At 34.6% G+C, this 11418-nt stretch overlaps 1 pseudogene; it reads left to right on the top strand.

Moving 5' to 3' along the window:
* The first annotated feature begins 9342 nt into the window (after window positions 1–9342).
* On the top strand, window positions 9343–9440 carry LOC146406121 (U6 spliceosomal RNA; annotated as a pseudogene).
* Window positions 9441–11418: the final 1978 nt, after the last annotated feature.

Below are 11418 nucleotides of genomic sequence, written 5' to 3'. Positions count from 1 at the left end.
TCCACGAATTTGGCAAAGTCGCAGGATACAAAATTATTACACAGAAATCGACGGCATTTCTATACACTAACAGTGAAAGATCAGAAAGAGAAATTAGGGAAGCAATCCCATTTACCATCACATCCAAAAGAATAAAATACCTAGGAGTAAACCCTACCTAAAGAGTCAAAAGACCTGTACTCTGAAAACTATAAGACCATGATGAAAGAAATCAAAGATGATACAAATAGATGGAAAGATATACCATGCTCATGGATTGGAAGAGTTAATATTATCTAAATGACTATATTACCCAAGGCAATCTACAGATTCAATGTGGTCCGTATCAAATTACCAAGGACAGTTTTCATAGAACATGAACAAAATATTTTAAAGTTTGTTTGGAAGCACAAAAGACCCAGAATACCCAGTGCCCTTTGAAGCCAGAGCCTGACCACTCAATCTAGACTCAGTTACTCACATGCTCCTGCCCTGAACTTTGATGGAGATAAGCAAGATGGTTGTGGATGACAGCTAAGTCAGTGGCATGATTGAATCTCCAGGTTCAGCTGCTTCAGATTTTCCAGTGGGGCTTAAAGTGTCTAGAGGGAATGACAGTTGGGGCCCAGACATACTCAGCTTCACCTGGGCTTCAGCATCAGTAGCATCATGTCCTCTCCAGGTGTCCCCCCCGACTTTTGACAATATTTTTCAGTGGACTTGGCCACTATTCAGTCTCCTGGTCCTGACCAATTTCTGAGCCAGGTTCTCCAGCATTCCAGATGATTTTGTGTGAACTATCCAAAATCCTATTCTGCTAAAATCAGCCAAAGACAATTTCTGACACTCACAACTAATAGGATAAACTGAAATTTTTCTCAACTTAGCTGTCTGGCTGGGTGAATTTCTACTATCAGCTCATATAGCTGACTTATTTCTCCAGTGATTTTCATATATGGGACTCTATTCCTTCCAGTCTATCTTGTTAGAGAGAAATTAACCCAAGAAATGAGAACTAGAAGATAGAAAAAATAAAATCAATATGGTAATATTTTTTAGCTGGATACCTTTATTTTAAAAAAACTTCTATTTGTATTTTGTGTGTGTGTGTGTGTCTGGAATTTATTCCTGTGCCATAAGTTTTTGTTTCTTTAGTTTCTTCTGGGATATCTTTTTCTTCTATGCAACCTCCTCTTCTGGCTTAGGAACAATCTGCTCTTTTTCAGTAAGGATCAACTCAATGTGGTAGGGAGAACTCATGTAAGGGTTGATCTGACCAGGATTGGTCCTATTCTGCATCTTGGGGCTTTTTTCACCTGGATGTACTCAATGACCAGAGAATCTACATCTAAGCCCTAAGTTCAGCATTACCCAGTGTATTTTTTAGCACGTGTGATAAAAATTGTGCATTCTTTTTCAGCTACCAACCCTGTGTCCAACCCCACTGTTTGACCTGGACACACCTACCAACTCTCCCATTGGAAGGACAACATATATATATACCCTAAATGGGTAGTTTCACGAGTGTTCTTAAAGTAAACACGAAGATTTGAACCTCTGATCTGCATGATTTTGTGGGATTTTTCTGGGTCAAGTGAAAAGCAAACCATTTTTAGAGTTCAACTTAGGCGACTTACCAGAAAAGGAAAATGATCTTCTTTTAAAAATATTTTAAAAATACAATTATTGTACTTATGCAAATGAAGGGTGTTTTGTATTACTTGTGGAGATTATCTAATAGTTAATCACATATGTCAAAACGTATGATTCATTTAATACATGCAATCAATTTTATGGCAGGTGAGTGCCACTCATACATAAATAATACTGTTAATATTTTACTGCATGCAAATTCTTCTTTATAAATAAAATTAGTAATTAATGTTTTAAAATCTTTATACTGTGTAAATTATGCAAAGAAAATTCTTACAAAAGAGTATGAAAAGCATACCAGATAATTGAAAGATGTTAAGTGATGATTATGACAACATTTTTAATTACTCAAACATATCACTTGGAGTATTAAAGAGTCTTTGCAGTAAAGCAATTTTTTCTAAGAAAGCAAAGAACAGATTCTGCCAGAAGGGATCCCGCCTGGCACTCACAGCTGGGATGTAATGTTTTCTAGTTTAATATTAGCAATGTCACAAGGAAGGTCACCGTATTACCATGACAGATCAAGGCAAACACATGATCAATGTATAATTGTATATGAACACAAACAAAACCCCAAATACCATTCAAGCCATTAAAATGACGAAAGGTCCCCCTGTCCTGGCTAATGTGAGTAATTTCTGCCTTGTTATTAATCATAGCATAAGCTTTGCTCTATTCTTCTCTACTTCTAGAGAATTATCACCTCTGCTTTCTGACAGCATCCACTCCAGATCAAAGCCCCAATACCCTATGATCCCTCTCCCAAATCACCTTGCAGGATGATCCTATGACAGGTCATCCTAACATCCTCTTACTGAGACGTCCCACAGTTCCCTTAGTGTGCCTTCTCTGTCATTGAAAAGAGTCAATTAGAACAAATTCGTTCAATTACTGGTATGTTTCTGGTGGTCTGTAGTTCAAGGGCATCAGCAGTTCAAATATAAATTGTGCTTAGTTTTAAAGTACACGCTAGCTCCAAAGCATATCTGCATGTATCATTAATGCTTACTTTTCGGGGATGTTTTTCCAACCAAGGTATTACATCCAATGAGTAATAGGCCATATAAAATTGTCTCAAAATTAGAAAAATTAACATGAAAAAATAGGTAATTATTTTTTGCTGGTCTATCAGAAATCAGTATTTAAAAAAACTCATATTTTACAGAAATTTTTATAACTGACATTTTTTCTCTAATACTCTATTGTTCCCGTATTCATTTCATAACCATAAAAGCAAATTATTCTTGACAAGAGTCACAAATACATATATATTTGTCTTTTTAGGGCCACACCTGACGCATATGGAGGTTCCCAGGCTAGGGGTCAAATCAGAGCTATAGCTGCTGGCCTACCCTACAGCCACAGCAACACAGGATCCCAGCTGTGTCTGCGATCTACACCACAGCTCACAGCAACGCCGGATCCTTAATCAGAGAGGCCAGAGATCAAACCTATATCTTCATGGATACTAGTCGGATTTGTTAACCACTGAACCACCATGGAAACTCCATATTGCTAATTAGATTTAAATTTAAGAGTGATTTTCAAGTTGCAAATGAAACCTAGATCATTTTTCTTTTACATCCCCCCTCCCCAAAATAGCCATTGAATCTTTTGGTCTTATTTACAAAAAAGATAAACTTATATTTCTACCATAAGGAATATAAAGTAAAGAACTCTGCTGCCTAACTGAATTTGCTAAAGTCCACATTGACATTACTATAATTTTAAGAACTTTCTTGTCTGCAATGTAAATTTATAGCAATTACTGTCTTCAATAATATTTAAAAATAAACATACAGGTAGGAATATATATAGATTTCTCATTGTAGGTAAATTTAAGCTGAAGAAATATGCTCTCATCAATAATCTGGCCAGCAGCTATAGCTTTGTACCAATCCTAATAAATTTTACAAAACCACAGAATAGAAAGTCCCCAACATAAAGCAAGAGGGTAGGGATGTTACTAGACATTCTTCCAATAGAGTGACTTATGATGTTCAACAACAAAAAATGACAAACAGTTTCTTAGTTTTATTATGGCCAGAGTTGGATGCTGGAAATTTATAATGGAAAGTCTTTAAGATACTCAAATATTCATAAATGAAATCAGGTAGGGAATTGGAAATTCATTAGATTGTTAAAGAAATTGTTTTCTAAATGTATGTATGACATGTCTTCCCACACATAAAGTTGAAAAATTAGTATATTAGCCTATGTACACAGAGAATGCAATTTAAATAATCCAGGCATAGTTAGTGCTTTGAGCTTTAGCAAATATAATTTTCCATAGTTATTAAACTAAAAGAGAAAAACCTAAGGCTTTTTGGACAAGAAATGTCAAAGGGTCATTTCTAATATGGTACAAATGGCTTGAACATTAAGAGCTTCCATTAGTGACTCAAAGTAACTTAGCTACTAATTCACAATTCTTAATGCACATCAATTAATATTTTCTTCTCTACAAATATTATGGCAATAGTTTAACTAATGATGCATATGAACAGGAAAAAAAGTTTTGTATTGTTTGGTAAAGCTACCTAAAACAACAACAACACAACAAACTGTGAGTGAAGATTGATGGAGATCTAAAATCTTCCCTTTCAAGTTAAGAGTACCTCCCTGATCCTGTGCACTTTGTACTGCTTCATTTAGATTCTCAGTGTATTGACACTGATGTCTCAGACTTCTCAGTGTTTCCCATTCAAAGTAAAGCTTTCAATTTTTTTTTTTTCTCTCTCTGTGTTCCATCAACCACTAGGTACCTTTCTGGCCTCTACCTTTTCCACACAGCCTCTGTCTGCTCTTTAGCTGATATTCTATGTACATATTATGGTTAGCATTCTCTGACAAATAATAATGCCATAGGGATGGCTTAGAAAGGTATTTACTTATGTGATACATATCCTTTCAGAGGATATGTAGATAACTTTACATTTAGGTGGCTGCCATTATCATATCAGAATCATGAGGCTTACAAAATGATTTTGTTGGGATTATCATTACTTTTTGTGAACCATAAACTAAGGACTGAGTTAATAAAGGAAAGGAGAAAGGATAAACCAAATGTAAGCAATTCAATGTTTAGTCCCCTTTCAAAAGATGTTTCTGAAGAACAGTGGCTACCATAAAGGGTCAATAAATATTTATTGACTGTAGAGCAAATGTTAAAGGAGAAGGATTCAACTGATTTATAATCTCATTTTATATTAAGTGACATTTATTGGTTAAATGTGTATAAGGCATGTGATATTTCAGGGAAAAATAAATACCATATTGGAATGATAAAGTTCTCAGGGTTCCTTCTATCCTCACAGAAAAGGCTAGAAAAAAAATAAAAACCTTAAAAGGAAACATATATCATCAGTTTTTGCAATATGTACATCAGTTGATACCTATAATAGGACTATAGAACTTTATGGTTAGCTCCATGTTTCCCTTTATACCTTTTAGAAGGAAAATATTATTTCAGACAGGTACTGATTTTTATGATACAAATAACTTATTATTTTTTTTATTTTTTTATTTTTGTCTTTTTTGTTGTTGTTATTGTTGCTATTTCTTGGGCCGCTCCCGCGGCATATGGAGGTTCCCAGGCTAGGGGTTGAATCGGAGCTGTAGCCACCGGCCTACACCAGAGCCACAGCAACGCGGAATCCGAGCTGCGTCTGCAACCTACACCACAGCTCACGGCAACGCCGGATCGTTAACCCACTGAGCAAGGGCAGGGACCGAACCCGCAACCTCATGGTTCCTAGTCTGGTTCGTTAACCACTGTGCCACGACGGGAACTCCCAAATAACTTATTAATTTAAAAACCCCTTTGAAGTCTTTTAGAGCTTTTGATTCATCCTCCCTGCTACACTGGGAGGATGAATCAATTCTAGCGTGCCAATTTTTATTTTATTTTTATCGAGACCCATTTTTGAGAAAGAGCCCTCTGATCATCAGCATAAAAAAGAAAAATGTATTTTGTATTGATGAAATAAACATGAAATTTATACAGAATAATTCTCTGAGTAATTATAGTTAATACAATCAGGTATCAGTTTGTCTAGTCTGCTCTTAGCAATAGAAATTAATAACAGCTGATTTTTTAAAGAAGAAATTTGACAATAGTAATTAACCAGTGATCTTGTCTAATTTACCCTGAAACATCTAACATTTATGAAATTGGAGGTATCTGTACTCAGTTTCATCAAAGATAGATAGATTAATCTGTGCACTACTCCAGTCCCTTAGAAGATTAGTTTCTGAAATGCTATTCATTGCATTCCTGTTGCTTGAGTTAAAGTAATGATTTATGATCAAGCTGTATTCAAGTATTTTTAAACTACTACAGCTTAATTATAGACTTTTTTTCTGTGTTCTCTCTCTTGTACCTTTTTCATTGGCCAAAAATTTGACCACTTTCTCAAGTTACTAGTCTTATCTCAATATTAAAGAGGGAAAAAACAATAGCAACAACAATAAAAATTTTCTGTGGTTGGTAAAAACTGAAGCTTTCCATCTCTTCCAAGACATCAGGAACTTATACATGTAATGCTATGAACAAATTTATACTATCAATAAAAATATTTTGGTGCACCAGACTGTTTTCCTGTTAAACTTCTGCTGTAGTTTTTTTGACATATTTCTGTTAAATTTCTGATGTGTTTCATGGCCTTATCTTGAATAATAAAATTTAACTTTTTTACATCTTGGAAACTTCTTTAAGTAAAAAGTTATCCATTATCTTTAAAGAATAACTTTCCTAGTCATGTAGCTTATGGGAAACAGAGATCGCTTTATTTATAATATTTATGTTTTCAGGGAGTGGTTATTTCACAGTTACAAAAGATATATAATCAAACTTTCAGAAGTGAATTTATTCAGGTGTATCCAAAATGGCTAATTTCACTTATAAAAAAGAAAAAAAACAACTAAAAATAACATAGTAACATAGCTAGTGTAGCATCATACTAATTGTATCATTAATTACCATGATAAAAATTAACCAAAATTTTACCTTTTAAAAAACTATATCAGATATTGTTTCAACGAATAGGTAGAGGTAGGCATAGACTGTTAAATTTAGGGAAAATAAACAACTACCACTACAAGTTGAAGTCTGAGTTATCCTTATTTAGTTCAACCCTGAGGGCAAGCCTGGTTTGGGGGAGGTTGAGGATGAACCCCAGCATTGCTATCCTCTGGAAGCTACATCTGAGAATCCCCAGATCAGAAAAAAAAGCAACAGGATTTTCTAGGAAATCACTAAATGTCACAAGCATCCTTAAAAATATAAGATGCTTTTAAATGTTCCCTCCTCTTTTTTGGATAATTATGGCAATAGAATATCTAATATAATAAAAATTATATTAGATATAATTTTTAAAGAAGTCCCAAGTTCTGTAGCCCCCTCAGATAAATTTCATATCAAAGAATAAGAGGAATTTGTAATGTTTAACAGTTCTGAGAAAAATCCCTTTAAAACTGGTCTTTGAAATTTAATATTATGTCTAAACAAGAGAGAACTGTGCATTAAGCCTGACCAAACTACATTAAGACAATTATGGCAGTATAGAATTATTGTCAATCATATCTCTGCCAAAGAGAATTATAAAAGGGCCAAGAACACATCTTTCCCTTGAAATAACATCTAATTATAGACAAAACAGTTGGTATTTGCTTTAAAAATATAAGTGGATTTTAGTTAGGTTTAAGCCTATGAAGAAAAGACTAAATTTTAATAAAAGATTCAAAACTAGTGTGCTGTTCTCTAAAGTACTATAATATTGTCTTTAGTAGGGAATATAGGTATGAAGAATACCATTTTGGTTAGTTTCCAAATCACATTTTGATCTGGTACATTTATTATTTGTCAAATGTCAGTGAAAGAAGCCATCACTGACATTTGGCAAGTAATAAATAAAAAGGGTTTAGGGTGCCTGCTGTTAGGTTAAGAGGAAACATCATAGCATGATAAAGAATCTAGGTCATGGTAGGGAAGGAAAGAAAGAAGCATAAGCCTGGGTATCCAAAAGGCAGATGAGAAAAATAGAGGGGCAAAGATAAACTCCAAATATGAAATGGAAGGTTAGAATAGAATATTAGAGAGAGATTCAAAAATGCTTTTCTCATTGATCTATAACTTGAACATCTCCTCAAGTTAGCAATCATATATTATCAAGAATTGATGAGGCACTCAGTCTTTCAAAAGATTTTAAAACCCAAATAACTAACTTCACAGTAAAATATAGCTGTTATCAATGAAAAGATATCCTGCTGGTGAATCAGTTTTATTTATTTGTTTTCAATCTAATTTCATGAATAGAAAAGAGTTTGACCTCATATTTCTTTTATTTGTGAGTTGGCGTGCTTTGCTGAACAACTGTGAAAGGATATGCTCAATATTATCATGAAGTCTAGAGGCTAAAGTGATTTTCATGGATAAAGACCAGAGGCACTGCATTTAGATTCTATTCTTGACTTGCTCAGGGATGGTGCAGGAAGGAAGTTTCAATGTTTAAGCAGACAACATTTTTGGGCAGGAAACTTGCAGATGTGTGTTTGGGCAATAAGCACACAGTGATACTAATCAGTGGCAAAGTTATGAACTAAATTATGTTCCTTCAAATTCATATATTGAAGTTCTGACCTCCAATGTGACAATATTTGGAGATGGGGCCTAAAAAAAAATAATTAAGATAAAATGATGTCCTAAGGGTTAAGCCCTAATCCAAAATGGCTGGTGTTATAAAAAGAGGAGGATACACCAGAGAACTTCCTCTCTGCACAGAGAAGAGGCTTTATAAAGGCACAATGGGAAGCCAGGAAGAGATATCTCTCCAGAAACCAACCCCAATGTGACCCTGATCTTGGACTAGTAGCCTCCAGAACTGTGGAAAAATAAATTTCTGTTGTTTAAGCCACCAAGTCTGTGGTATTTTTTAATGGCCATCTAAGAAGACTAATAGAGGCACAGTGTCTCAGAAGACACAACTAGAGTTAGAAATAACATTTGGGGTCACAGAGAGACTATAGAAAGATGGCCCATTTAAGGATGAAACTCAACAATCTGGGCTTCCTAGAAACCATAATACAATTAGTAAAACCCGTAATTATTCCATACTCTGCAAGCCTCTGTATAAGCATTGTTTCATTCAATCTCATTAATAATTATATGAAGTATATATTCTTAACCTCATCAAAGAACAAGGCTCAGAAAGAACGGTAAAGTAACTTGGTTATGGTTCATTGGCAATAAATCAAAGAATCTCATTTTAAATCAAGGTCTCCTTGACCTGAATGCTCTATTACTCTGGAACCTTTGCTACCTTGTTAACCAGTCACAATTTATAGCCACTTTAATGCAATGTCAATAGTTTCCCAAACCAATTGTATTGAAGAGTAGGAGCACTGGGAAAGCTTTTAAAATTTACAATTTCTGGAGTTCCTGTCGTGCCATAGCAGAAACAAATATGACTAGGAACCATGAAGTTGTGGGTTCGATCCCTGGCCTTGCTCAGTGGGTTAAGGATCTGGTGTTGCTGTGAGCTGTGGTGTAGGTCGCAGGCATGGCTCAGATCCCCTGTTGTTGTGGCTCTGGAGTAGGCCAGTGGCAATAGCTTCAATTAGACCCCTAGCCTGGGTACCTCCATATGCCACAGGTGTGGCCCTAAAAAGACAAAAAGACAAAAAAAAAAAAAATTGCAATTTCCACGCATGCTTCAGCAGCACATATACAAAAATTGGAACAACATAGAGAAGATTAGTATGGTCCCCTGCACAAGGATGGCTAACATACAGCATTCCATATTAAAACAAAATTAAAAAATTAAAAAGCAATGCAATTGCTTAAAACAAAAGCCAAAAATTTAAAATTACAATTTCCAGTTCTCGCAAATAAAGATTTTTTAAATTCAGTGTCTCTGGAATACATCACTAGAGACAATTAGGTTATTCCTGAATTCTTTTTCAATTTCCTTATTTACAAAATGATGTGAAAATGTCTTTTCTTTTCCACTATTTCTCTTTAGAGCTGGGATATCCAATATGGCAGCTCCTGGTAACATGTGTTTATTAAACACTTAAATGTGGCTTCTTTGAACTGAGATATAAAATAAATGAAAAATACACATTAGATTATAAAGACAGTACAAGAAATAATGAAAATACTAACAAATTTTGTTTGTTACATTTTGAAATAATTTTAACTCTACAAGTTTAAATAAAATATATTATTGAAATTAATTTAATCTGTTTTTATTTTCCTATTAAAACATAGCTTTACATGATTAATTAAATATCAGTATAAAGGTAAGTGCTTCTTGGAGTTCCTGTTGTGGCACAGTGGAAACGAATCCAACTAGTATCCATGAGGATGTGGGTTTGATTTCTCGCCTCGCTCAATGGGTTAAGGATCTGGCGTCCTGTGAGCTGTGGCATAAGTTGCAGATGCGGCTCAGATCTGGATCTTGCATTGCTGTGGCTATGGTGTCAGCCTGCAGCTGTAGCTCTGATCCTACCCCTTTCCTAGGAACCTCCATATGCTATTGGCCTAAGCCACAGCCATGGCAATGCCGGATCCAAGCCAAGTCTGCAACCTACACTGCAGCTCACAGCAACGCTAGATACATGACCCACTGAGCATGAATGAAGCCAGGGATTGAACTCGCATCCTTACCCACATCCTCATGGGTACTAGTCGGATTCGTTTCCACTGGGCCACAATGGGAACTCCTAGAATTGACATTTATTAAAGGGGCAAGTATTTTGTGAAAAGATGAAGAAATGCAATTAGGTGTGTTTTGCAATGCTCATCTATGTTATGTAAATATTCCTATTGGGAGGCCATTTGTATTAAACAGTAAGAACTAGGTGAAATTTTCTTTAGTGGTGTTCTACTGTATACCTTAGTATTTCTCTTTTCATGCTTGGAATTGATATTTCTGATGAAAATATCAGAAAAGACTTGAAAGAAACCATTAAGGTCGTTAGGAAAATTATTAAAATCAAAAATTTTTTGTTAAAACATTAAATTTTTCTAATACTCAGTACTATTTACATAGACATTCAAAGCAAAGTGGATATAATATTTTTCTGTTTCTACTACTGCATGATCATTGCATTATTTCTGAAGAGGCAGGATTCACTTGAAAACCCATTCTGCTGATGAACAGAACTTCATATGACTCTCTTAGGTCACAGGTTTACTATAACACTGTATACTGACTGTAAAAACCCTTAGTTTTATGATATGACTTTTATAGTCATATTATTACATTTTTCTTACTACTATGATTTAAAGAGAAATAAATTTCATTATTAAGATGACTCATATCCAGTTCTAAGATCTTTTATTTTTAACTGGAGAACTTAAATTATATCCGTATTTTAGGTTTTTCTTTTTTAACGCAACAGTAAGATTATTCATTCTGTATGGTAGTTTATGAATGAATTGAGATAGTGTGTCCATTTTGTAAAGTATTTGGCAAAGAGAAATGCTGATAATACAGTTTGTTCTCCTTTTCTTCCTCATTTGCCTGTTCTGCAAATATTTTATCAGTATTTGGTTCCAAACATGTGCCTCACATTTAAAAATGTTGGGATGTTTTTATGCAGGGAAAACTAAATTTCTACTTCAAAGAGCATGTCTGTTAGCAATGAGATAATAAAACACCTCAATCTTAGAATTCAAATACAAACAACTCCTTAACTCATGAATCTGTAGGCTACGTTTTAGGCTGTACTAGTTCCTTACCGTTGCTGTAACAATTACCACAAATTTAGTAGCTTCAA

The sequence above is a fragment of the Sus scrofa genome, chromosome 1 (assembly GCF_054392235.1).
Source record: "Sus scrofa isolate SSC_HxYL_T2T_F1_AM1 chromosome 1, Sscrofa_HxYL_maternal_Yorkshire_Landrace_v2.0, whole genome shotgun sequence".
Lineage (NCBI taxonomy): Eukaryota > Metazoa > Chordata > Mammalia > Artiodactyla > Suidae > Sus > Sus scrofa.
The sequence above is the reverse complement of the archived record's forward strand: the minus strand, read 5'-3'. Positions and strand labels throughout refer to the sequence as shown.